Below are 26818 nucleotides of genomic sequence, written 5' to 3' on the forward strand. Positions count from 1 at the left end.
GCTGAACATGAAGAATTGACTATCAAGAATTTTCTTTTATCTCTTGAAATGTATTGAATTTCTTTTAAAGTTAGGTATTCCCTTCTGACTAGATGGGTTTTACCTATTTTTGTTCATTTTTTTCTCTTTTTTAGGGGGAATTGTTTGGGGGAGTTTCATACCAAGAGGCACACAATGTATTTTATCTTGGCCTTGACTCCTATTGAGACTTGCACACACACTTTTTGGGTGTCTTTGCTATTCTTGTCACTGATTTTCCTTCTTAAGAGAATGCACATAACTCAGATCATCTGGAGAAAATAAAAGAAAAGAGCAGTTTAAAACAAGAAGATTCAGTCCAAATAAGGAAATAGGCTCAGAGAGAATCGAGTAACCTAATCAAGGCCAAAGAGTTAGTTAATAGCAAAAATGGGATTAAAAATTTTTACCACTTATTAGTGACTACTTAGGAAATCATTTTTAAACCTTGTATTCTTCAGAATAGTGTATCTTTAGTTGTAAAGAATGTAGTGATGCATCTTCAAAAAGTATCATTGGTGACTAAGAAAGAAAATAATGGTATTGTTAGCAAAGGCACTTTATGTATTTTATATGGAGTTCTCTCCCACCCTTGGCAGCAGACTGAGCCACAGTGATTCTGTTGGGATCTGATGCTTAGGGTTTTTATATGTAAAGATAACTGCACCAAAGCACTTGATAGTTTTACCATTTCCTTGAGATTAACATTCTTGAGATGGTGAGACCAACTTGAATTTTCAGTGTAGTCATATGACCTTTCTGAGGTTGAAATGAATTCTGATAAGCTGATTATCTCTCTGAAGAAAATATGATGTCCACATTTCATAGCTTAGTTCCTATAATTTTAGTGCCATTTTTATTCTGAGACCTCTTCCATGGTCTGAATTAAATAAGGTAGTAAGGAGCTTTGGAGTCCAACACATATTAAATAGATTTTTTTTAAAAAAGAATTGAGACCTATGGGGTAGAGGATGGGTTTGCTTTATGATCCATTTTCTTTCTCCATGTTGAAGTAGGCATTGCTAGCTAGTTTCCTTTGCTTTGTAGAGCAATGAGTTATGAAGCTCAAAAATAAAGTGTTCTCAGTGGTGTAAATAAAGCAGTAATCTGAGCAAAATACATCATGCTATGTACTGAGGTGTTTTTTTTTCCTTTTCTTTCCTTTTTCTTTTTTGTCTCTTTTTTTTCTCCATCTCCACTACAGTCTGGCTTATACTCCTATGTATTATTGACACATTAATCTTGGTAATAGAAATGGAAAACTACTTTTCATTGAGAAATAGCTTCAAAGTAAAAGATGATTAATGAACAAAAGCATCTTGCATTCCCAATGATGTGCTTTATGTCGCAGCTCTATAAATCTGTCTATATCTTAATCTCTTTTGAGCTTGGGGATTACTGTATCCTTTCTCCAGTTCACTTCAGTGGAACTGGTTGGTTTAGCCTCCAACTGACTATGTGTTATGCAAGGAAGATAGAATCGCAGGAAGGATCTTCCTCATAGTGCCATGTGCCTGACAATGAGCGTCTGAGAGGTCTGAGCAACGCTTGCTGTTCAGGGAAGAGATTGTTACTTAGAATCACTATGTTTGAGAGATCTCTCTCTGTAAGCATGTTGCTCACACCTGGACAATTTCTCTCTCCAATAAAAAAGACCAACAGAAATAATGAGATGATGGATAACAGCCAAAGTGACTTGCTTGGGAAGGGATGATCCATTAGAAGCTTCCTCTGTGTGTGAGAACAGATCTTGGCATCATAGGACATCTAAACTCTCATAAAAGCACATTGTTGCCTCTTAGGCCACCCCACATCCTTCTCTGGGCAGTCACAAGCAAATGATAGCTACCTGGGATGAGAACATTCTCTTTCAGAGCTAATAGAGTCTAACCTAATCACCAGCCAGATCAGAGTTTAAGTTCTAGTTTCTTTGTGGGAACTTGTGCAAATACTTAACCACTCTGTGTATCATGCTTTATCTAAAAATCAGATAATGGTACCCACAGCATAGGGATTAAGTGAGAATTCAGTGGAATGCTGCATGAAAATTGTTTATGACCATGCATGACAGAGGAAGAATTGGATGGTTATTATTTTTTAAAGATTTTATTTATTTATTTTTAGAGAAGGGAAGAGAGGGAGAAAGAGAGGGAAATACCAATGTGTGGTTGCCTCTCCTGCACCCCCCACTGGGGTCCTGGCCTGAAACCTAGGCATGTGCCCTAGACTGGGAATTGAACCAAAGGTTTGTAGCCTGGCACTTAGTCCACTGAGCCAGGCCAGCCAGGGCTTATTATTATTATTTTATCATTATAATTATTATGCTTCTTTTACTGTAATATCTTATATATACTCACATAGATATGTCCCTATGTGTTCCAAACAGTACTTACTGAGTTCCTTTAAATCAAAATATTTTTCATCACTTTGCTTCATTTTTTTTAAGATTTTATTTATTTATTTATCTTTAGAGGGGAAAGGAGAGAGGGAGAGAAACATCAATGTTTGGTTGCCTTGGTGTGTCCCCTGCTGGGAGTTGGCCTGCAGGGAACCGGCCTGCAACCCAGGCAGGTGCCCTGACTGGGAACCGAACCACGATACTCTGGTTCGCAGGCCTGTGCTCAATCCACTGAGCTACACCAGCCAGGGCATCATTTTGTTTCATTTTTAAGATCATCTTCAACTTAGGAGTACTTAAAGATGATTAAAGTAGGTACAACTCTTTGAACACCCACTTTAGACATACTCTAAGCCTGTTTCCTAGGTTATCTCATTTAATCATTGTAAGAATCCACTAAGTAATTTTTACCTACACCTAATACATGCAAGAATTGAGGTCCAGAGATGCAAAATAATTTCCTCAGGGTCACTCAGCTAGGAGTGCTGAAGCCAGGATTTGCACCCAGGTGGGTACGGCCTCCAAGGTCAAAGCATTTTCTTTATGTATAAACTGGTCTCTTCAAATATTGTATTCTATCTTCTACTGATCCATACTACCCAAAGCAATTTACAGATTCAATGCAATACCTATTAAATTACCAATGGCATATTTCACAGACATAGAACAAACACTTCAAAAATTTATATGCAACCATAAAAGACCCTGAATAGCAGCTGCAATATTAAGAAAGAAGAACAAAGTAGGAGGGATCATAATACCCGATATCAAACTGTATTACAAGGCCACTGTAATCAAAACAGCCTGGTACTGGCATAAAAACAGGCACATAGACCAATGGAACAGAATAGAGAACCCAGAAATAAACCCAACTCTCTACAGTCAATTAATATTCGCCAAAGGGGGCAATAACATAAAATGGAGTAAAGATAGCCTCTTCAACAAATGGTGTTGGGAGAACTGGACAGCTACATGCAAAAAAATGAAACTCGAGCACCAACTTACATCATACACCAAAATAAATTCACGGTGGATAAAAGACTTAAATATAAGCCATGACACCATTAAAGTCCTAGAGGAGAACATTGGCAGGAAAATATCAGATATTTCATGCAGCAACATTTTTACTGATATGTCCCCTAGAGCAAGGAATATAAAGGAAAGAATAAACAAATGGGATCTCATCAAAATAAAAAGCTTCTGCGCAGCTAAAGAAAACAGCATTAAAATAAAAAGACAACCAACTGTATGGGAAAACATATTTGCCAATGATACCTCAGACAAAGGTTTAATCTCCAAAATATACAAAGAACTCACACGACTTCACTCTAAGAAGACAACTAACCCAATTAAAAAATGGGGAAAGGACTTGAACAGACACTTCTGCAAGGAGGACATACAGAGGATCCAGAGACACATGAAAAGATGCTCAATATCACTAGCTATCAGAGAGATGCAAATTAAAACTACAATGAGATACCACTTTACACCGGTGAGAATGGCTATCATAAACAAAGCAATAAACAACAAATGTTGGAGAGGGTGTGGGGAAAAGGGGACTCTGGTCCACTGTTGGTGGGATTGCAGACTGGTACAACCATTATGGAAAACAGTATGGAATTTTCTCAGAAAACTAAAATTGGACTTGCCTTTTGACCCAGCAATTCCACTGCTGGGATTGTATCCTAAGAACCCTAAAACACCAATCCCAAAGAACCTATGCACCCCAATGTTCATAGCAGCACAATTTACAATAGCCAAGAGTTGGAAGCAACCTAGGTGCCCGTCAGTAAATGAATGGATCAAAAAACTATGGTACATATACACAATGGAATTTTATGCTGCAGAAAGAAAGAAGGAGCTCCTACCTTTTGCAACAACATGGATGGAACTGGAAAGCATTATGCTGAGTGAAATAAGCCAGGTGTTGAAGGACAAATACCATATGATCTCACCTCTAACAGGAAGCTAAACAACAAAGCAAACAAGCAAGCAAAATATAACCAAAGACACTGAAATAGAGAACAGGCTGACAGTGACCAGAGGGGAGAGGGGAGGGAATTTCAGGGGAAATAAGGGAGGGATTTAGAGGAACATATATAAAGGATACATGGACAACAACTGAGAAGGGTGGAAATGGGAAGGAGGGGGGAGAACGAGGGTGGGATGGGATGGGAGTAATAGATAGAAAACTGTATTTGAAAAATAATTAAATAAAAAAATTAGAAAAAAAAAGAAGCTGGACATGGGGTAGATAGGGAAGTTGGGCTTAAAGAAAGAGCACTCAGAGCTGGGTGGTTAGTGATGAATACCTAGGTCACAGATGAAAGCCCTTGGGATGCCAGAGGAAAACGTGGTTTCATTCTAGAATTGTTCACTCATTTATTTATTCATTCAGCAAATAGTTAATGAGCATTGCTTTCATGCCAGATACCATGTTAGGTGCAAAGCACTTGGTGTGGAACAAAACCCTCAATGTCCGAGTCCTCATGGAGTGTTCTGTCTAGCAGGAGAAGCAGATGCTAATCCCATGGTTATGTTCTGTTGTGTACTTATAGCTGAGATAAATGCAACGAGAAGGAGCCTATTCTATATTTGCTACAGAGAGAAATCCAGAGACTTTACTAAGGAAGTGATATTTGAGCTGAGAGTTGAAACCACACAGGGTAGAAGCCACAGGGCTGGGGGGTGGGGGGTCTACTTTCTCTTCAAGTTTTGCTCCTGGAACCTGGCAAGTTGCAGGTGACACTGAGTCTTCTCCATGATCACATTTCATGCATTTGAAATAGCAGAGCCTCCTGTGTCAAATTTCTGCGGAGCTTGGTTCTCTTTCCATCCCGAGTTTTTTATGTAAGAAGTTGGATGGTTTCTACATGGATGAGATCCTTTGGTCTCCTTAATACCAAGTTTGTGCCAGGCCAGCTCTAGGCACTGATGGATGTGGGTAAACTTAGTTCATCTGAACTCAGGAACATTTGCTCAGAAGCCTCATTCCTCTTGATGGAAAGAACTCATTGCCCATTTCTATGACAAGAAGGAGCATTTTCATCTTTCAAGTGATTTTGTGCAATGCCAATAATCAGCAAAGAGTTCCTATCCATTTCTGCCAGTCTTTTATTGTTCAACCTAAGAATCTGTCTGAAGGAATTAAAAATCTCTTTCTCTGATTTACTTTGCCCTGCCCTGTGTTACCTCTAAAGAAATGTCATTGGCCACAGGAAGTCTCCCTCTTTAAACAATGGAATTGTGGACTTCCTTAAGTTCACAATGAAGTTGGTAAAGGAAAGAAATTATTTCAAGGGAGCTACTTTGTGAAGTTGGTACTCACACTTCCCCCTCAACTAGAGATGAACCTCAGGGCTTCACCAAAGAGGCCAAACTGGACAACTTCTTTATTTTTAAGACAGGCACACCAAATATTGGTTAAAAGAATGAACTCTACAGCAAAACAGAATTGAATTTGGATCCTGGCTTTGCTGATTACTAGTGCTAAGACCTGGGGCAAGTTCTTGCAGATTCTTAAATGCCTGGTTCATCGTCATCATCAAAAAGGAATAATGGATGCTGTGCCTGGAGGCGATTTTGTAAATAAAATGCCTGGTGCATGGCAAATGTTTAGCATTGGAAAAAGATCACAATAGTTATGTATTTATTTAGATCTTCATGAGCTTGTCTATGTGGCCATAGATAACGCATGGGTGAATGATCATGGCTGTGTCCCAATAAAACTTTATTGACAAAACCAGGCCATGTGTTGGATTTGGTCCATGGTCCATAGTTTGCTCTTGATCCACATGGCAGTCTTCCTTGGCACAGTTGGCTGGGCTTGAACAACCTGCCAGCATGGTTGTGAATAAGTCAGCAAAACATATGCTGTAATTAACAAAACCCACTAAAGCTAGGCTTAGCCAATAGGGCACTTTCTTGGGAAGACACCAGCATCTTGTGGTCATCCTCAGTGCAGGAGGTTCAGCAGGGCATCAGGAGTGGTGGGTAACAGGAAGGCTTTCTGGAACCCTGAGGTCAAGTTTGGTGTGCTCACTCCCCTTTACTCTGTGTGGGTTTCCAAAAGACACTTTTTTTTTAACTCTACACCATATTCCAAGTCTGTAGACTGGGCCTAGCCATTGGTTCACCTCCTGTTTGGTTATACAAGGAAAACTTAATATTATTTCCCAGCTGAAAGCATATACTTCTTTTCCTTCACCCTATACCCAGAAAGTTTTACATTTATAGCAATTGAAATAATCAGGTCTCATGTGTATATTTCCTTTCACAGAGTCACTATCACATACTTTGAATTTTGTGTCCTGTCTTATGTACTTGCTGGAAAAAATAATATAAATACACCTTGAAATTTCCCTAGAGTTCAGCTTCTCTTTTCATACTGGGTCTAGCTAAAGTTTGGAGCAGAATAAAAAGAGCCTCGTTGCCTTCCACAAACCCTGTTATCTCTGGCGGGTTCAAATACAATTTCTCTGAGAAGGCTGTGGTGCCTTTGCTCTTTCTGGCCTTGAATCTGAGAGTCTCAGGATTTCTTTGGAGTACACACAGCCGCATCTTTTTGACAGACAGTGCAAATTAAAAGATCCAGTACAGCCCAGGAACCAGGGACCCAAACTTGGCCCTTGGGTTTTCATTTACAGTTAGGCACTGCAGACACAATTATTGCTGACAGGGAAGCAGAGGCTGGTGGCAGAGTGCGTGTGACAGGAGGCTCATGCCAACCCATAATTGGGAGGATTATTTTTAATCAGAACATACCCTACAGCCCAAACATTAGAAATCTCCTGTAAGGCCAAGACAGGAAATTAAACACACCAACAATAAACCTCAGAGGGGGTGGTGTGGGGGGTGTATTATTGTTAGTCTCTCCAAGGTCCCTGGAGCTTCGAGCAGAAGTTTGTTTCCCTAGGGAGGGAGACTGGGAAGACTCTCTCTATGAAATAGTCACAGACACTGTACCTGAGCCCTTGCTGGATGGCTGAGTACAGCCAAATTAAATGCAGCAGGCAGACTAATGAACGCTTATTGCATTTAAATGCTATGGCAAGTCAAATATAAGCCTTGGAGTAGAAGTTACAACCTGTAGTTCATCAGTAAGGAAAGAGCCTCATTAAGTCTTTATTTTCAAAGATCTAAAATTTCTGATAAATCTTAAACCTACTATGTGCCAGTGGTTGTGTTGGCCTCTGATATACTTGGACTCTGCTGTCACAGTTATCTGGCTAATTTTACCTATTTGGCAAAATTTTGCAAAGGACACTCTAACTTTGTTTATTAGAAGAACTGTTGTTGACCAGGTAGGCACTGTTATTGGCATCTGGCATGATAAACATTCATTCATTGAGTAGCAACGCCAGGCAATTTTGTTGTGTAATCTTCACACCACCCCTCTGAAGTCATTATTATCCCTCTTGATAGCTAAGAAAACAGAGGTTGAGAAGCTTGCCCAAAGTTATACATCGCAATGAATGGGAGCATCAGGTTTGAACCCAAGTCTGCATTCAACATGTATGCGGTACTGTCACTCATGAATAAGGTGAAGCCCACGCTGGGGCTCTAGGGTGGCCACAGTCCAGTGGAGAAGAGGGACACAGAGACAGAGGTCTACCAGTGGTGAGTTCTCATAGACAAGATTGGAATTCTGAGCTTGGGGCAGTGGGCGCTGTTCACTGTACTTGGGGGGGGGGGGGGTCAGAGAGGGATCAGAAAGGGCTTCCCAAGGACATGGAGAATAAATACATGTTTACAGGCCAGACAAAGAAGGAACAGACATTGGTATCAGTTTGTGCAAATGTGTGCTAATATTAGAAAGCATGGGGCATTCAGTTTCAGTTTAAAACTATTGGCTCTTGGATTTTGCTCTTTTTCAGCTCAGGCACTTACATTCAACCAGTAGAAATGGGGGTGGGAGAGAGAGAGTATTTTAGGAACACTGAAGCCAGAGACCAGATATTTGATGTGGGAATGGGTAGGATGCAAAAAGAGATGTGGGAGACGAGTGAGTCTCCTGAGTCGCCCTTGCTGCTCGGAATGCTTCACATAGTCACAGTGGGGGATGGTGCTGTCACTCACAGCTCTCCTTAGAAAACAAACCATACAGTGAAGTGACCTACTGGTTCTGAGTCTGGAGCACAGGGTGCTTAGATCCTGCAGCAAATTCAGGGACACACAGTCATGTTCATGGCGATGTGTTGCTGATCTGATCATCCAACTGCAGTTGTGACCACTGGTCAGCTCCTCGTGTTATGTGCTGAGAGCTACATAATTTCCTTGGGGAAGGTCTCTGTCTTCAAATTAAGGGCGCTGCATGCACTTTCCACCATAGCTCATTCTCCTCCTACCCCAGGTGTGAATGGCACTAATGTTCCCACGTTCCACCATTGCCATATAGCAGGTAGTAAGCCCATATGGTAGTGGCTGCTTTACTGTGCTGATGTGACTTAACACCCCTTTCAAGAACAGTTGAACTCCAGATCCCCAGATAAAACCAAAGGCTTTTGAATAGCTTGGAGAGAGTGTATCCCATCATAGTTGTCTACATGGTCAAGATACACCTGGCTTTTCTGAATGCAGGGACGATAGACAAACCTCCCCACCCCACCTCAAATGGGCGAGATGCCACATTTAAGACCACCAGAGTCTTACTTGCTACTTTCTTTTTTTGACAAGAAACAGAAGCCCATTCAAAGTAGCTTGATAATGTATATTTATTACATAGCAAAGGAGTGAGTCTCAGCACTGAGAGGGAGTGGGAGGAGATGAGGTCGCTCCTTTGAAGGACTGGCATCGCAAACTCCTTAGTGACCTAGGAACGATGTGGTTTCCAAACCATTCATAAACCACCCTTCCCCATGTCTCCTCCACTCTGCCTACTCACTCTGACATTCTTATTGCTCCAAAGCCTGGCTTTTTCTCTCTGTGAGCACGTGGCACAAAACAGTGATCCCACAACTGCTGAGTTCTTAGTTTTAGGAACTTAACAGTGCCTTTCAAATTCTGGGGAGCAATTAAACTCAGATCTGATAAGGTTTCACCCCTGCTCAACAAAGCCCTTGTGGAGCCAGGATCGTGTACCACAGACATGGTCTCTGGAATGATTGGACAGAGGGAGGGGTACCTTTTAGAGAAGCTGCATAGTCACCCACGTGTGTCTGAAGTTAACAATGAGGTGAGCAAGCCTACCTTTCCTCTCTCCTTCCTTCTTTTCTGTCTCCCTTCTCTCCCTTCTCCCTCCCTTCCTTCTACCTTTCCTTCTTTGGGCAAATATTTATCAAGGGCTTCTCATGTCCACAGCAATGGGGTCAGAGCTCCAGTTAAAATGGTGAGCTGACAGACATAGCCCCTGCCCCCACAGAGCTAACATACTGGTGAAACAGGCAGACTTTAATCAAATTATTTATAACTGACTATTAAATGATAGCAGTGATATGTGCTCTGAGGGAAAGATAATGGGCTCTTGAGACTGGTAGTAGGAGTTTTCATCAGGAAGTAAGGATGGATGTGAGTTAATTGAGTGTTAAGACCATCCCAGGTCAGAAATACAGCCTATACACCTTCTCTTTGGCTAGTGAGCAGTATAGGGTGGTCCAGAAATGGAAGGTCCCTGGGGCTTGAGGAAGGGGATGCCCGCTCATTAATAAATAAATAATGCTGGAGCTGTGACCAGGAGCACAGCATGCAGGATGTCAGGCTGTCATAGCACGAGGGCTTCATCCTGCACAGAATGGGAAACCGCCAATGTAGGGGTTAAACAACCAAGTTACATGGGTGCATTCATGTTCTGTGAAGACTACTCTGCCTGCTCCATGGAGGGATGAGAGGTGCAGCCTGGAGACAGGGAGGGATCTTAACAGCCAGTTTTATGGACATCTGCAGGGAGAAGCCATTGATGGCAGAATTCATGGAAGTAGCCAACCCCATTTACGGTTCAAGTTACCAACTTAAATGACACACTGCCTGCCCAGGGTCATCGGTTTCAGTGTGTTGGAAGTAAGTTGGTTGGCTATTTTGTGCATCCATTTGGATGGAGTGCAGAGGTGACTGCAACTAAGGCCGGGTGGGAGGGTTTCCCTCCATTCTGCTGGGCTTTGTTCCCAGATCCTGTTGTGTTTCCTTCACTTGCAGCTCTGCAGCTCCAGCACAGTCTCAGGGGAAAATTCCTTCCAATCCCACCAGGGCCCAAGATTCTCCCTGGTTGCAAACTGCTATTTAGGTAGTTTGCAAGAGTAATTGCAAACTCAGGACAATCTTAATATTTTTGTCAAAACTATATCACTCCTCTAGAACTCTGGAGAGCATCTTTGATTTTTTTTTTTTTTTTGCTCTCTGGTGCCATTGCTAATGATCATTTCTATTCTCACCTTGTAACAATGGTTCTCAGTCTTTGTTTTTATAAAACAATCTACCTGGAGGATTTGACAGATTCTTATTAATGTAAACAGGGGTTATAAAATTCATTGCAACTGCAGGGTGGATTAAAAATAGATATAAAGGTGTGGGCATAAAGCTGACATGGACAAGAAATTAACGTTATTATCTGGACACTAAGTATGAGAGTGCTAAAAAAGGCCATGATGTCAGAGAAACTCTCTTTCTAGGATGAAGGTCCATGCCCTTCCTTGCACTGTAACACCGTGTGTCAGTGAGGAATGCTTATGCCACCCAGTGTAGTGAGCAGCTGCTAAGTGGCTGGGCACTGTGCCAGAGGATAAGGCTATTGAGTTGAATAAAACATTGTCCTTGCCCTCTAACCGTTCACAGCCTGGGCAGGCTAAATCCACAATGGGTTAGAGAGAGGATATAATTCTTTTTTTATAAGATTTTCTTTATTTATTTTTAGAGAGAAGGAAAGCAAGGAAGAAAAGGAGGGAGAGAAACATTGATGTGTGCAAGAGAAACATGGATCACTTGCCTCTCACATGCCCCCAACCAGGGACCTGGCCCAAAACACAGGCATGTGCCCTGACTGGGAATCGAACTGGTGACCTTTTGGTTTGTGAGATAATGCCCAACCCACTGAGTCACACCAGTCAAGATAAGAGAACATATGATTCTTGTTAGGTTGTATGGAAGGATATAAAAAGGTTAATGAAAGTTGTAGAAATAAGTTCATAGTTGGGTGAACCTTGAAGAATGATTTCCGATTGGCCCAAATAAAAGGCAGTTCAGAAAGAAAGATGTGACCAAAGGGGTAGAGGTGTAACAGTGCCTGTGTCTTTTAAGTAGTTCTATTTAGGTAGATCTTGGAGTATGAGAGCTAGTGAGTGGAGGAAATGACTGGGGAGGAGTAGCAACAGGGGTTAAGAAGGTTGAACCTGACCCTAGGATCTGTCATTAATAAATAAAAGGATGCATGTAGATTTTGATACAAAACCTGGGATATACTATGGGTTCAATAGAACTATTATTTACTGCTATTATATTTCAGTGATGATGATTAGGATGGCACAGATAATTCTCCAGCTGAAGCATGCTAAGAATTTATAGAAGATAAACACAGAGTTTGACTATTCACTTCCTAACTGTCCTAACTCTTCTCCCCAAATCATGTTCTTCCACTTTGTCTGGTTGCATTCTTCTCATTGTTAGTCTCAGTTTTATTGCCACTTTCTTGGTGAAGCCTATACCAACATCCCTGACCAAGCTCTGTCTTCCCCACTAGACTGTAGGTACCAAGAGAACAGTGCCTGACATTGGAAAAAAAAAGCTTAAGAAATAATAAACTTCTAAACAGCATTGACTCTGTGATAGGCACAATGCAAAGTACTTCACATATATTAACTCTTAATACTCACCTGAATTCATTGAGGTAGATATTATGTTTATTTCCATTTTACAGAGGATGAAGCTGAGACAGGCAAGGTTAAATGACTTGTCCATAGTCACAAAGCTAGTAGTTAGTGGAGCCATGGACGAGTGGGATGAATGGAAGGAAAGAAGGAAGCAAAGAAGGAAGGAAGGAAGGAAGAGATAACATTGTCATTTCCACCCTATTGACTTTATAATGGCCTCTCCAGACCCAGGTTTCTCTTTCTAATATTTTAGAACTCCTTGATGTTCTCAGATATTCTGTTTTATTAAATAATGAGCTCACCTTATGTGAAGTATAGAAAAAGAAAAGGCCCATCATATTAAGAAAGAGAAGCATATTTTCTAAACAGATATATGCAAATAATGTTAATAACTAGATTCTGAAACTTTTGCATTGTGTTGAGTTGTGGTATAAGTTGTATCACTCACGACTTTGTAGGAGTAACTGAAAGAGCACTTGATCAAGATCCCAGAATGTTGCCAACCAGGAAGAAAGCAGGTCAGATCTCTTGGGTACAGAATGCTGTCTATGTCTTTCCGATCTATTAGTAAATTTTGATTTTTCCTGGTTGGAGATGAAATTTCCCCCAATTCACTGAATTGTGTGAGATTATAGTAGCCATTTGCAGTACAAGTGATATTGGTTAATTTAAATATTAATGAAAGTAAACCTTACTCCTTCTGATTGGGTGATGATAGCCATGTTTATGAAATTTATTATTGATGGGGCACTTATATCACAATTTTATTCATTGTAAATGGAGCCACTTTGAACTTTAACTATTGTGGGATTAAATATTATAGAATCTTGGAGTTCCAGAGTTAAAACAGAGTTGAGAGTTGATTTCCTCCCACCTAACTCTATGCAGGGAAATCCACAATACCATTTCTCAAAGTTGAGCTCCAGCTTTTTGTTGAACACATCTTATGACACAGAGCTCACTGTGTAAGACAAGAGCATAACAGAGTGGGTCGAAACTTGGTGTCCAGTTGCCCAAGTTCAAATCCAGGCTCCACTACCTACGTGCATATTTTGGGCAATTTACGTGAGTTATCTGAGTCTCAGTTCCCTGTTCTGCAGTAGAGAAAATAGTCACACCTCTAAGTGAAGTATAAAAAAATTCTATGAAAATCTGTTTGCAGACTTGATCTTAACCATTTTCATCAGCATCATCACTCATTGTTAAATTCACTGTAAGATCAAGAATCTGGTTAAGAGGTTAAGCAGAAATTATTATGACAAAAATGATGCAGACACAATTTAAGAATATATTTCTCAGTACTAAAGCCTTCCTTCTCTTCTTCCCTAGGAAACTGCTCAAAGAACTCATGCAAGTGGAACTTACAGTTTCCTTGATCTGGCTCAGCATTCAGTAAGTGCAACCACTTCTGAACATTCATTACATAAATGCATCCGTTTCTTTGATCGTCTTCTCTATGAAAAGCGGTCTTCAACCAGCCTGTAGTTCCCACAAATACTCTCCTGCCTGCCTGGGCCTTTCTTTTATGCAGGACTGCATTGAATTCAGAGGTGGGAGGAGAGTTTGATAGCAGAGCCCCCACGATGAACATAGGAAAGGTGTGAGAGTGTGGATGGGTTCACCTTCTCATTACTGGCTGGCGATTAAATTAACCATGTGTTTGTTTTCTTTTAGTCACCTAAATTTTCTTCATTAGGAGACATTTTGTTCCCCTCTCCCAGTCATAGGACCATGCATAGTAGAAAAAAATGCAAGGAGGCCCAGACCACACATTTCTTGAGGTATTTTGAACAATTCATTTTGCTCTTTTTGAGCCAGAATATGCTACTGCTATATAAAAATTACTGCTAAAGAGAAATTCTTTACTTGAAAATGCTGGGGTACATTTTAGAAATTTCACTTGTTTTTAGCAAGTAAGCACTTTCAGCCATCTGCCTTTCTCATTGCACATAAGGGCTTTATTTTTGGTGAAGCCAGCAGTATTTTGTCCAATTTCCCCAACTCTTATTTTTTTTATCATTTGTTAGCATTAGTGATGGTGGTGCACATAACCTTCACATAATCTCTGACATCAGCTCTCCTGACAATAGTTTTGTTGGCAAACAACTTGTTTTTATAAATAAATCAATGATAATTTAACAACTACTAAAATTTAAAAGGCTAACTAAAGGAAATATTTATATTTTTAAGATGTAGCTTCCTCATAGGTTCCAGAATTTTGTAATATATTCTACTACTGAGAGTGGTAGAGTATAATTTGATGTATCAAATACCATAAAGGGACAGGTAAAAATAGAGACTGTGGGACTCCAGGCCTAGAAGAGGCTGATCAAAGGAAATTCTTTACTCACAGTGGTACTGCCTGACTCCGATCATTGCTATGGAATTTGCATATGTGAACAGAGAGAAGGAGGAGGAGAGGATAGAAAGAAATAAAAAAAAATGGTGTTCGCCACATCAGAATGACTTAGTGTAACCCTGATCAGCTAAAGCTTGTATCACACAGGAGATTAGACCCACAGCTTTTGTTCCCAATAATAAAGGAAATTTTATGTCTAATTCCCTACATGCTACATCTCTCTTGTAATGCCTTTGAAGTTCAGGCTACAACATTTCCCGAAAATTGCTAGATCTTATAAATGAAAAGGAGGGGGCTGTTTGGCATGCATTCTGTTCACATCTATTGCGTGTAGCACTAAATATGCATGTTACTTTATCTTTTTTCTGTTTCAAGCGCTATTGTAGCCACCTTTGTGGTGCTGGGGCAGGAAAAGGATGGGGGAAGGATGGTTTCAGGATTTTTGAATTTTGAGGTTATGCATGGCCCTCTCACCTTTGTCTCTACCTTCTCAATAGTACAAATTACTTCTTCTCAGAAAGAAATTCATGTTTCTACCCTGAATTGGGTCTGAAGTTTGTAACCTAGGGGAGGCTCTGGTCTCTGAGATAATTAGTACAATGTTGTAAGGAACTCGTGTTAATTTGCCTTCGATATAGTATTTCCATATCTACAACTGCAGCCTAAAGAGAAAAAATATTAATTTGCTGCTCCAAACCAGTGTGCAGATATCCCAGGATTTGAAAAAAAATTAAAAAGGAAGAAATGGAAAAACTCCTCTTTGGGAATATTTACAGCAGTTGCTCAGTTTCTGTATGCTTAATAGATTTTGATGCTTTCCTTGTGGTCCAAGCTTCTCTGGCTTAGTACACCTAGATCAACTTCCGGGTTGGCCCCAAAAGGTAATTTTGCCCAGAACAAAAATGGGGTTTTGGAAGGTTGCTTGGTTATCAGAAAGACAGATGATCTGGCATCTGTGTGGGCCATACGCTTGGGCCTTGTGCCCACTTCAGCAGTAATGTGTGGTACATCGCAGTGGGAAACTGCTTCAGTCATTCAGGCCACTTTATTGAAATCAATGAATTTGCAGTTGGAGCTAGCTCATTTTTTTTTCCTGAGATCTTTTTTTACTCTTTTTATTTCATTTAAGTATAGTTGGTATACAACATTAGATTGGCTATATTAGTTTTAGGTACAATATTGTGATTTGACATTTGTATACCTTACACTGTGAACACCCCACTAATTCTAGTAATCATCTGTCACTGTGAAAACTTATCACAATATTATTGACTATATTCCCCTTCTCTATTTTCACCTATCTAAGTCCTACATGAGGATTGAAGTTCAGGATTTTCAAGGAGACTGACTGGTACAGAGTAACATCAATGAAAAATATACTTCACCACCAACCTTCTCTAATAAGCATAGTCAGATAATTTCAGATTTGGTCTAGAGTCATACATAGTTCTCAACTTGGTCATCTAAATATCCCTTTTTATTAATTGTTTAACAAGTTTTAAATGTGTAATTATAGTCACCATATAATGTTATATTAATTTCAGGTGTATCACATAGTGATCACACAGTTAAATAACTTACCAAGTGATCAGTGGATAAATCCATTACTCTTCATACCTAGTTATTACATTATTGACTATATGAGGAGAGATTCCCCCCAAACTGGAATTATCTTCTGGAGGGTAGGCCCCTTGTAGCACATGTTTCTCCTGCGAGGTGGGTATTATAGGAATCCATCTGTAACAGTGTGGTAGCTGGTATTATTGTGAGAGGCTGCATTTGACTCCAGTGAATTTTATTTAGAAGACTATTTCAACACATTTGCCCATTTCATTATGGGTGATTTATGAACACAGCAGCCCACACCATACTGAGTGTTCAGCACTTTTTGACAAAAAAAAGGTGAGACACCCCCAAACCCCACACCCCCTATTCACTGGATCTCATCCCAACTGACTTTTTGTTTGTTTCCCTGAATGTAAAAATGTCCTCAAAAAGAAACATTTTGCTGATGTGGAAAAGGTGAAACAAAAAATGGTAGGCAAAGAATTTATACCTATGACCCATGGACATGAACAATGGTGGAAGGACTGCCTGAGAGAGTGGAGGGTGCTGGGTGCAGGGGGGCAACAGGGGAAAAATCAGGACAACTGTAATAATGTAGTCAATAAAATATGATTTAAAAAACGTCAGAAGCAGTAAAAGGCATCAAAATCAACAAATTCAAAAACTAATTTGAGCAGTGGAAAAATACATCTCAATAAGTGTATTGCATCAAATGGAGAGTACTTTGAAGGTGACTGAAGTTAAACGTAGAATAAATACATATTTTATAAATAAATATTGTTTTCTGGGGGGTCTCCATATTTCCTATGCTATAATTCACATTGCATTCCATGACTATTTTATAACTATAATTTATATTTTTGTCTTTTTTGAAGATTTTACTTATTTATTTGTAAAGAGAGGGGGAGGGAAGGAGAAAGAGAGGGAAATAAACATCATTGTGTGGTTGCCTCTCACACACCCCTCCTGCCATGAACAGCCAGCATGTGCCCTGCCTGGGAATCGAACCAGTGACCCTTTGGTTCAAAGGCTGGCACTCAATCCACTAAGCCACACCAACCAGGGCTATAGTTCTTTTTCTAACTTTAATTAGTTTTTTCAAAATTTTTTCAATTATAGTTGATATACAGTACAATATTAGTTTCAGGTGTACAACAACACAGTGATTAGACTACTAAGTGATCTCCCCAGTAAGTCTGATACCCATCTGATAGTTGGTCTGATACCCAACATAGTTGCTATAATATTATTGACTATATTCCCTAAACTATATTTTATATCTGGGTGACTATTCTGTAACTACCAATTTTTACTTATTAATCCCTTTACCTTTTCATCCATCTCTCCAGACCCCTCCCACTGGCAAAATTCAAAATGTTCTCTTTTTTTAAGAGCCTGTGTCTGTTCTGCTTGCTTATTTATTTTGCTTTTTAAGTTCCACATACAAGTGAAACCATATGGCATTTGCCTTCCTCTCTCTGACTTACTTCACTTTGCACAATACCCTCTGGGTCCCTCCATGTTGTTTCAGATGGCGAGATTTTATCCTTTTTTATGGCTGAGTCATATTCTCAATATACACACATACTATATATATATATGGCATATATATGTATGTATATGTGCATATGTGTGTGTGTGTATATACACATCTATTAATTATAACTTAGGTTGCTTCCATATCTTGGCTATTGTACTTAATGATGCAATCAACATACAGATGTATTTGTCTTTTCAATTTAGTGTTTTGGGTTTCTTTGGATAAAAATCTATAAGTAATTGCTGGGTCCATTGTCTCTCATTATATAGCCTTTGTTTAATAATCTGGTTTGTCTGGTATAAGTATCACCACCGCAAATTTTGTATCTTTTAATTTACATTTTTATGAAATATGTTTTTTCCCATCCCTTTCCTTTAGTCTCTGTTTATCTTTGAAACTGAAGTGAGTCTCTTGTAGACAGCATATGTAAGGGTCTTGTTTTGCTATCCATTTAGCCACCATATGTCTTTTGATTGGAGCACTTAATTCATTTACAACTAATTATTGATAGAAATGTATTCATTGTCATTTTAGTATCCATATATTTTATCTTTTTAACATTTTGTGTAGTACTAATTTGGTGGTGATGACCTCCTTCAGCTTTTTGGTCTGAGAAACTCTTTATCTGTCTTTCAATTCTAAATGATAACTTTGCTGGGTAGAATAATCTTTGTTGTAGATCCTTGCTTTTCATGACTCTGAATATTTCTTGCCAATCACTTGTGGCCTGAAGTGTTTCTGTTGAGAAGTCAGCTAACTGCTTTTCTCTTGCTGCTTTTAAGATTCTCACTTTTCCTTCAACCTTTGGCATTTTAATTAAGATGAATTTTGGTGCGGGCATTTTTGAGTTCATATTTTTGGGGTACTCTGTGCTTTCTGGACTTGTATGTCTATTTCTTTGACCAGGTTAGGGAAGTTTTTCACCATTATTTTTTCACTATTATTTTTTCATGTACGTTTTTCTTATTTTTTTTCACATAAGTTTTCAACTCCTTGCTCTCTTTCTTCTCCTTCTGGCACCCCTATGATGAGAATGTTGGTATACTTGAAGTTGTCCCAGAGGTTCTTTATACTATCTTCATTTTGTGGGGGATTCCTTTATCTTTTTGCTGTTCTGTTTAGGTGGTTTCTGCTTTCTTTTCATCTAAAACTCTCATTTAATCCTCTGTTTCATCTACCACCTCTGTTGATTCCCTGTAATGTACTTTAGTCCATGTATTTTTCTTTTCTGACTTGTTCTTTTTTATGTTTTCTATCTTCATTTTTATGTTTCTTATCTCTTTGTTGAAGTTCTAACTGAGTTCATCTACTCTTCCCCTAAGTTCTTTGAACATCCTTATAACCAGTGTTTTGAACTCTGCATCTGGTAGATTTCTTGTCTCTGTTTTGTTTAGTTCTTTTTTTGGAGCTACTTTCTGGTTTTTTGTTTTGCTTTGTTTTTTAATGGGGAACACATTTGTTTCCTCTCTTAGTTGCCTCCATGTTTTTCTATGTATTAAGTAGAGTTGCTCTGAATCCAGGGCTTGATAGAGTGATCTTACATAGTAGGTGTCCTGTAGGATCTAGTGGCACAGGCTCCCCAGTTACCTAATCTGGACATTCTAGGTGCTCCCCCATGTGGGTTGTGTGCACCTTCCTGTTGTAGTTGAGCCTTGTTTGCTATTGGCACCTCGACTGGAGGGATTTATCCCCAGGCTGGTTGGCTGCAAGTACTAACTGTGATTAGCTGTTCAGGGGGCAATCTTGAAGATGACTTAATTCAGCAGGGCTATGGTGCTCACTGAATCTTCCTCTTGAGTGTGTCACTTGTGTAAATAGTTGAGTGTGTTTTGACATGATCTGAAGTTATCCACCAGGTGCTCTGGCCCTGGGGCATCTTTGAAGGTATAGGCCAAGGTCAGTTGCTACCTGTGCCCTGCCTAAGGCCATCAGCATGCACTATGAACCAATCTGCAGATGGCTATTACTCGTGCTGACCTCAAGCTGCCCTGGAGTGGCTAAGCTGCAAAGCAAGTCTGGCTGCCACTAGTGCTGAGCCTGGGGCCACTTTGCAAGGGGTACAGGGCATGCCAAGGCCAAATACTGCCTGTCTGAGGGATTGTAGGGAAATCTGAAGCATGAGCCAAGATAAGCAGTTTGTACATCAAAGCCACTGGAAATGGCTTGGGTGGGCTTGGAAATTGGGTGGGGTATTAGCTGGGTTGATGGAGACTCAGATATGGCACCTGCCTGCCTGCTCAGGGAGGGCTCAGAAAAGGAACAGTGGTCTCTCCCAGCACTTCTGTCTGGGAGAAAGCTGCCCCTCCAGCTCTTGTCCTGGTGCCCTGGGGAGGAATTACATTCCTCCCCAAATGTCCCTGGTGCCTTTTGAGCTGCTTTTCCAGCTGTGGAGCTTAGAATAAGTGAATCACAGCAAGTCTATGTTCAGACCCTTTAAGAGGAATGACTAGGACTCTAGAAGCCATTCATCTATTCAGCCACAATCCCCACTGGTTTTTACAGCCAGCAGTTATGGAGACTTCTATTCCTGGCACTGGAACTCTGGGCTACAGAGCGTGCTGTGGGACTGGGATTCCTCACTCCTTAGGGTGTCATCTGCAGCTGAGATATCCCTTCCGATTTTTATCTTCCATATGTGGATTGGGGACCAGCTTGCTCTACATCTCCATTTCTCCCACTGGTCTCGATATAGCTTCTTTATATCCTTAGTTATAGGACATCTGTATGGGTAGATTTCAGGTTGTTCTGAATGACGATTGTTCTGTAGTTTAGTTGTAATTTTGATGTGGTTGTAAGATTATTCAAGTGCCACATTTACCTATGCTCATAATTTGCTCATATCTAACATTATGCCTGGACTAATGTTGTGGCTAATAGTTTTCCTTGCTCTCAGTCAGGGTTTTGATGTCTCTATTGGCTTTAGAAAATTAGTGGCCATTTACTACTTCCAAAGCCTGGTTATCTTTCATTGCTTAATATTTTGCAGAATGCAAAAAGGTCCCTATTTGCATGGGGGCCTTTTGGACATAGATTGGCTGGTGTGTACATGATGTAGAGAGTTTGCTCACCAGAACCAATACCTATGTTGGATTCTAGCTCCCCACATTTTTTATGCGGACCTATTTGCAGAAAGGAAAGCTCCAGGAAGCTGGTGGTAGCAGGGTCATTTATTGGACTTTATCATCAGAATTATGTTCTTCAACTTTAAATTTAACTTCCAGTGGAAGCCTTTCTTTGATGTGTATCTCCTATCAGGTTATACTTTCACAGAATGTTGTATAAAAATTGTTATTGATTAATTAATTGAAGAAAATGTAATTTAATGTTTCTTCTTTTCTTTAGTCTGGCATTGTCCAATGGAACTTTCTTTGATGACAGGGCTGTTCTTTATCTGTGCTGTCCAGCATGGTAACTACTAACCACACTGAGCACTTAAAATGTGGCTACCGCATTTGAGGAACCAAGTTTTAAATTTTATTTATTTTTAATTAATTTAAATTTAAACAATATTATGTGGCTAGTAACAACCTACCTTACTGGACAAGGAAGCTCTGAACTAGAGGCCCCATCAATGCAGGGGCCAGGTCTTAATTGTATTAACATCCTTGCATCTAGGTTGATATTTAGCCAGTATCCATCAAGGTAGTCATTGGTGTGTGTACTGCTGCTGTCTCAATCCCCTAAGTGTCTTCTAAGTCCAGCAATTCCATATTTTGTCTCTCACCACATGGACCTTTGACCCAGAACTAAAGGGTTAATCATCCTCCAATGCCACAGCATGTATCCATCTAACTGTCTGGAACTTGTCCTGTGCTGGTTGTTAAATAGCATATAACATTTGATTATATATATCCACAGCATCTTCTGTAGTACTGACTAATAGCAGATAATCAATAATCTTGTATAGTGATGGGCAAACATGTGGATGGATATGTCTTATCTCCAAGTGGAGTATTATATAAGAGAGGAACAGACTTGAGACAAGTCTGGGTCTCCCTGATGACTGTTTTTTTGTTCCCTATTTACCACTCAATATTCTTTCAAAAATTTACTTCTGCTTTGTCAACTGATGGGCCTAGAGCAACAGGCTCCAAATTGGTCAGTGAATTCCAGTGCCATATGCAGCACAGATTGCCACACCTCCTTCTGGATGCCACTTTTGTCTCAAAATGCCTAAAATCAGGCCGAATCCCACTCATTCACCTAAGAACACCCACCATTTTCTCCCCAGATGCCCAGTCCCAGTTTCTGTCAACACTAACTTATCCTTGTTTTTTATTCACCACCAAGAAAAGAGTAAAATCTTTGATCTGGCTGTTTAAAAAGCCTTCTTGTCATTACCTCTGTCGGCATATCCTTACTGGTGCTCCTTTCCCACGTGGTTGTGAAGTCTTACAAGTCGTTGTTATGCCTAAAGCCACCTTCCCCTGATTCCATCCTACGTATGCAAGGATTAACATTCTTATAACATGAATATCATCTAGTTGCTTGTTCAATAATCTAGTCCCCATCTAACACTTTGCCTTCTCTTTGAGAATCCCTAAATGCCTTCTATTCTAACTAGTTAAGTTGGACTCTTGACTACTAAAGATATTTATTTTCCAGCTCCAGGCATTTGCTACCCTTGCTCTCACCAGCAGAGAAACCCTTTCTCAGTCTCTTAGTCTACACTTGTGTGTGGATCTCTGTTAAGACCCTCCTGATGAATAAACCCTTTCCTATGTATTCAGTTTCTTGATTTCCTCTTGTAGGATAAAGAAAATACTAAGTCTGTTTTTGATATAGACCTTTGATCCCATGATAATTTTTTTAAGAATCTGAAGCTCAGTGGAGCCAGCAGGATAGGAGAGTATAAGGGTGAATGGAAAGAGAAAGATCAATGATTATCATCTAGGGAGGTAGAATTCTCTCAAGTTGAAACAATAGATTGCCTGGAAATGGGAGAGGTCAGGTACCAGGTGAAATACAAGAGGAACGGAGAACAGGAGAGGAGTGATCTAAGAGTGTTAATTTAATCAATTACCAAGCACAGGGTGGGTTTCATGCCAGTTACATTTAGAGTCCCATAGTCTAGTGTGTAGACAAAATGATGCTCATTTGGTAAATTTAACTGACCTCCCCATTTGCTCTGACACTTGACCAACTACCAACCACCATCATACATTCTTGTCCACACATTTCATACATGTACCTCTTTTCTCTCTTAAATGGCTGCATAGGAGAGGTCTGTTAAACCTTTCTTTATCTGCTTATGCCCCTCTGTGAAATGAGGAGTAAGAGTGCAGGGGACATTTTTGCTTCCATAAATTTATGAAAATGGGAGGCAAGAGAATGTAGTCAGAGGAGTGAAAGAAGAAAAACATTTTCTTTTGCTTTATTATTGTTAGAAAAAGAGAACCATCAGAAAGAGTGGAGGTTATAAGGAAGGTTTGTTTGATAGTAGGATTTAAGCACCATACCATATGATTTCACTCATATGTGGAATCTAATGAACAAACTGCACTAATGAGGAAAATGGAGACAGGCTTATAGACGGACAGCAGGATGCAGCTAATGGTAGTGGGGAGGTTAGAGGGTAGAGGAAGTGAGCAAAGAGGAAAAAGGACTCACGGACATGGAAAACAGTGTGGTAATTGCTGGGTTGGGGGGAGGAGGGAATAAAAGGACTAAAAAGTAATGAAATAAAAGATAATAAAGATTAAATAAAATACAAAAAAAGGTGAAGCTTGCAATGGCAGCCCACTGCCTGCCTGATGTTCTCTACCACTTCACCCAGATTAAATGAGCCATGCACTCATCATGCATACTAATCACCCTGCTTATCACTTACATACTATGTGCCTCCTTCATGGGCTGGAGGGTCTCTGAAGGCAGGATGCATAACTGTTTCAGTTACTGCTCTAGCTCTAACATCCCAAAGACAGCATATTTGTATTATGGGTGACTAGTTCATTTGCCTGGATTAGGACTGTGAAAGGTGATTGCACTCTTTGTATGTTGAAACTCTTCTTCTTTCATCCAGATTCCCCCACCCCACCTCCCAATCTGGATTAGTCTTTGAAAAATCAGGAGAGCCAGGCCTCTGTCCTGGCTGTATGAATTGACCATGTGATCTTAACAATAGATTTTACCAATCTTATCTCAATTTCCTCATTTAAATAATAATAATAATAATAATAATAATAATCGAACTACTATTATCTGTAGTAGGACCCCTTCCAACTTGGAATTTAGTGAGTAAACAAGAAAGACGAAAACTAGGCTATGGAAGAGAAAGTTGAAGGAAAGTATCATTGTCCCAGTGAGGCAGAGATTGATGTATGACCAGCAGTGGCTCTCTGTGTCCCACCTGTGGGCAGAAATGAGCCCATTGTCTCCTGGACAAGAAAACTCACCAAATAGGTTCAGAAACACAGTACTGATGTTCTGCTTTCTTTTTAGTGTATTAATAAACTGATATTTATATAATTTCATCCACCCTTTTGGTTGCATTAGAGAATTAGAAGAAATGAAAGCAGGTTTTGCCTGCAACCTCTTATATTTGCTTGAGCACCAAAAATGTGTAATCTTTCTATTCATCCTAATTACTCAGTTTGTAACTGAATGACCTAAGGAAAACAATGATTCGTGGTTTCTGATAAATCTCTTTACTTAACCAAAGATTAGATCTACTAGCTGTTTCTATTCAACATTGTAATGTAACGCTATTTATTGAAAACATTGGTGAACCTGTAGAATGGCTGGACATTACAAAGGACAGACACAAATTTTGGTGAAATGGCTTGTTAATAAGTTATAGAAACAAGGAATTTGATTTTTCCTAATGGAAGAAGCTTCAAATTTCAGATTTCAACTCTTCAGAAGTTCCAAAGCAAAAAAAAAAAAAAAAGTGCTGACAGCCAGAATATTTTTTAGAGAGCATGTACCTAGTTTCTTTTGAATTCAGGTAATTATTTTCACAAACGAGGATTCTTGCCTCAGAATGTGTCAACCCCAAATCTGTGCCTTACATACAGCCAGTGCTAAATAAGTGGTAATAATGACTACTATTATTCAGAACAATTACATAACTCCTGCTGACTGACCTGTGTGTGTGTGTGAGTGATTTGGCAAATTGGTTAACTCATTGGATCTCATTCCCTCTATTTAAGGATAATTTTTTTGAAAAATTATTGTGGTACATTCCAGCACAGGGTACTGTGACACTGACATATAAGTCAATATTTTTACCCTGGTAATGTCATCCTTCCTTCCTTCATTCATTCGCAAATACCTATGGTACAGTTAACAGACCCAGGACCCTGAATTCATGATAAAATTATAAGATAAAATTTAAAATAAATAAAACAATCCAAGGTGTTTTCATATCCAGTTGTAGCCAGTCACAGAGAGGAATATATGCTGGGCTCAGAATGCCACGATATGATTATATTCATCTCAGATGTGGAAGAGGACTGAGATTTATCCCTCATGCAGGTCAATTTTTCTATTCCATCTTCCTGGGCCAGGTTTTGTCCTTTTTGAGTTGGTTAGCCTTCCTTCTGGATCGTCCTCACCCTCCTTATTGGCCTTGCCCTTGCCAGGTATTTCCTCCCTTTGCAGTGACCATTTACACTCCACAGGGCTAGCCTGTCTCCACCAAGTCCATAAACCTTGTCTCTGTGAAGAATCAATGCCCATTTATATCTGCTAATGCGTTAATAACAGAAACGTCCCTGGCCATGACCTACCTGAGTCATTACCCACTAATCATCAGAGGCAATTTTGAGCAGATTGACTGGTGATCAGTGTCCTCCCCAGCGTCCAGGCAGGAGGACACATGGCTGCCTTCACAGCCCCTGAGCAGATGGCCCGAGAGCATAATCACACACTACAGCCGGTGTGGGTCTGACTCCAGGACGGGAATCTCTATGTCTTGCATGCAAAACTGATCTCTCTCACCTAGGGGCAGTGTTCCAAGTGCCCGCCTTTCATTTTGGAACAGAATCCAAGCTCTCACTGACCTTCTTTGTGCCCATTTAAAACACTGCACAAATAATTCTCTAAAGACATTGAGAAGAAGAGGTTTACCTGCATCTGAATCATTCTAATATGCACCACTGCCTGAAGCCAGTTTAATTCATTTCCCACTTTTCTATGTAATCCCTGTCCAGATACGTGGTCCAAAGCTGTGGTCATCAGGGCTTGTAATTGGACATTAATATTTCTTTCCTTCAGTTTTAGCTCGAGCATTTATTATTGCATATCACTCCATACAATCATAATTTTGAATGCTAATCAATATATCATCAGGGATACCTGAGAGGCTCCTGCTTCTTCACAATTATTGCCAGAATTAATTCAGAATGCACAGAGTACTTTCCATGGGATAACTTCTTGAGGACAAATAGCTCCAAGAGTTATTACCCATATTTTGCTGTGTATAATGTGCTCCATGTGTAATACACACCCATGTTTTTGGCCCAAACTTTCAGGAAAAAGTCTTTTGTTCTAATTTTTTAACTTAATTTTTTTTCTTTCTTTTTTAAAAATATATTTTATTGATTATATTTATTTATATTTAGAAACAAACTGATATTGTATTCCAGGGTATTATTTTGCATATGGCTATCATTATTGCTTTCTACAGTTACACTTTTAATGCATAAACATAAATAAAAGAATTAAAAACATTTATAAACAAAATTAGTATGACCCATGTATAATGCGCATCCTTATTTTTCCCTCAAAAATTTTGGCAAAAAATACACATTATATACTGTAAAAATAAAGTATTAAGTCAAAGGATATAAGCATGTTTATGATTTTGGATGCACTTTGCTAAATCATTTTAAAATGAATGGTGTTAATTTGCATCCAGTTCATTGTCCTATGCACTTTCTGCTCTTGTCTGCCTATGTTTTTCCCCCCATAATGAATATTCAGATTTTATTTAAGAGGAACTAGGCAATGAAATGGGAAATATGGGTCAGATTGGATTTTTACTTTCAAAGAACTCATAGAATAGAGGAAGAAACCACATTAGAAGATAACCCATTGTTCTTTGATGTGACGATGCCCTAAGGAAGAAGGAACTTCAGAATTCATGGATTCTGGCACAGACATTATTTCTGAGACTAATATAATTCAAGAGCCTTAAC

At 39.6% G+C, this 26818-nt stretch overlaps 1 protein-coding gene across 1 annotated transcript in view; it reads left to right on the top strand.

The window, feature by feature from the left end:
* RBFOX1 (RNA binding fox-1 homolog 1) overlaps positions 1–26818 on the top strand; it is a 1495983-nt gene that overhangs the window by 252819 nt on the left and 1216346 nt on the right. The window contains exon 2 of the mRNA XM_037029876.1: positions 13543–13605. The gene's annotated coding sequence lies outside the window, so the exon portion shown is untranslated. The remainder of the gene's footprint in view (positions 1–13542; positions 13606–26818) is intronic.

The sequence above is a fragment of the Sturnira hondurensis genome, unplaced genomic scaffold (genome assembly GCF_014824575.4).
Source record: "Sturnira hondurensis isolate 20B ecotype Veracruz unplaced genomic scaffold, ASM1482457v3 Scaffold0020579, whole genome shotgun sequence".
In the NCBI taxonomy this organism is placed as follows: domain Eukaryota; kingdom Metazoa; phylum Chordata; class Mammalia; order Chiroptera; family Phyllostomidae; genus Sturnira; species Sturnira hondurensis.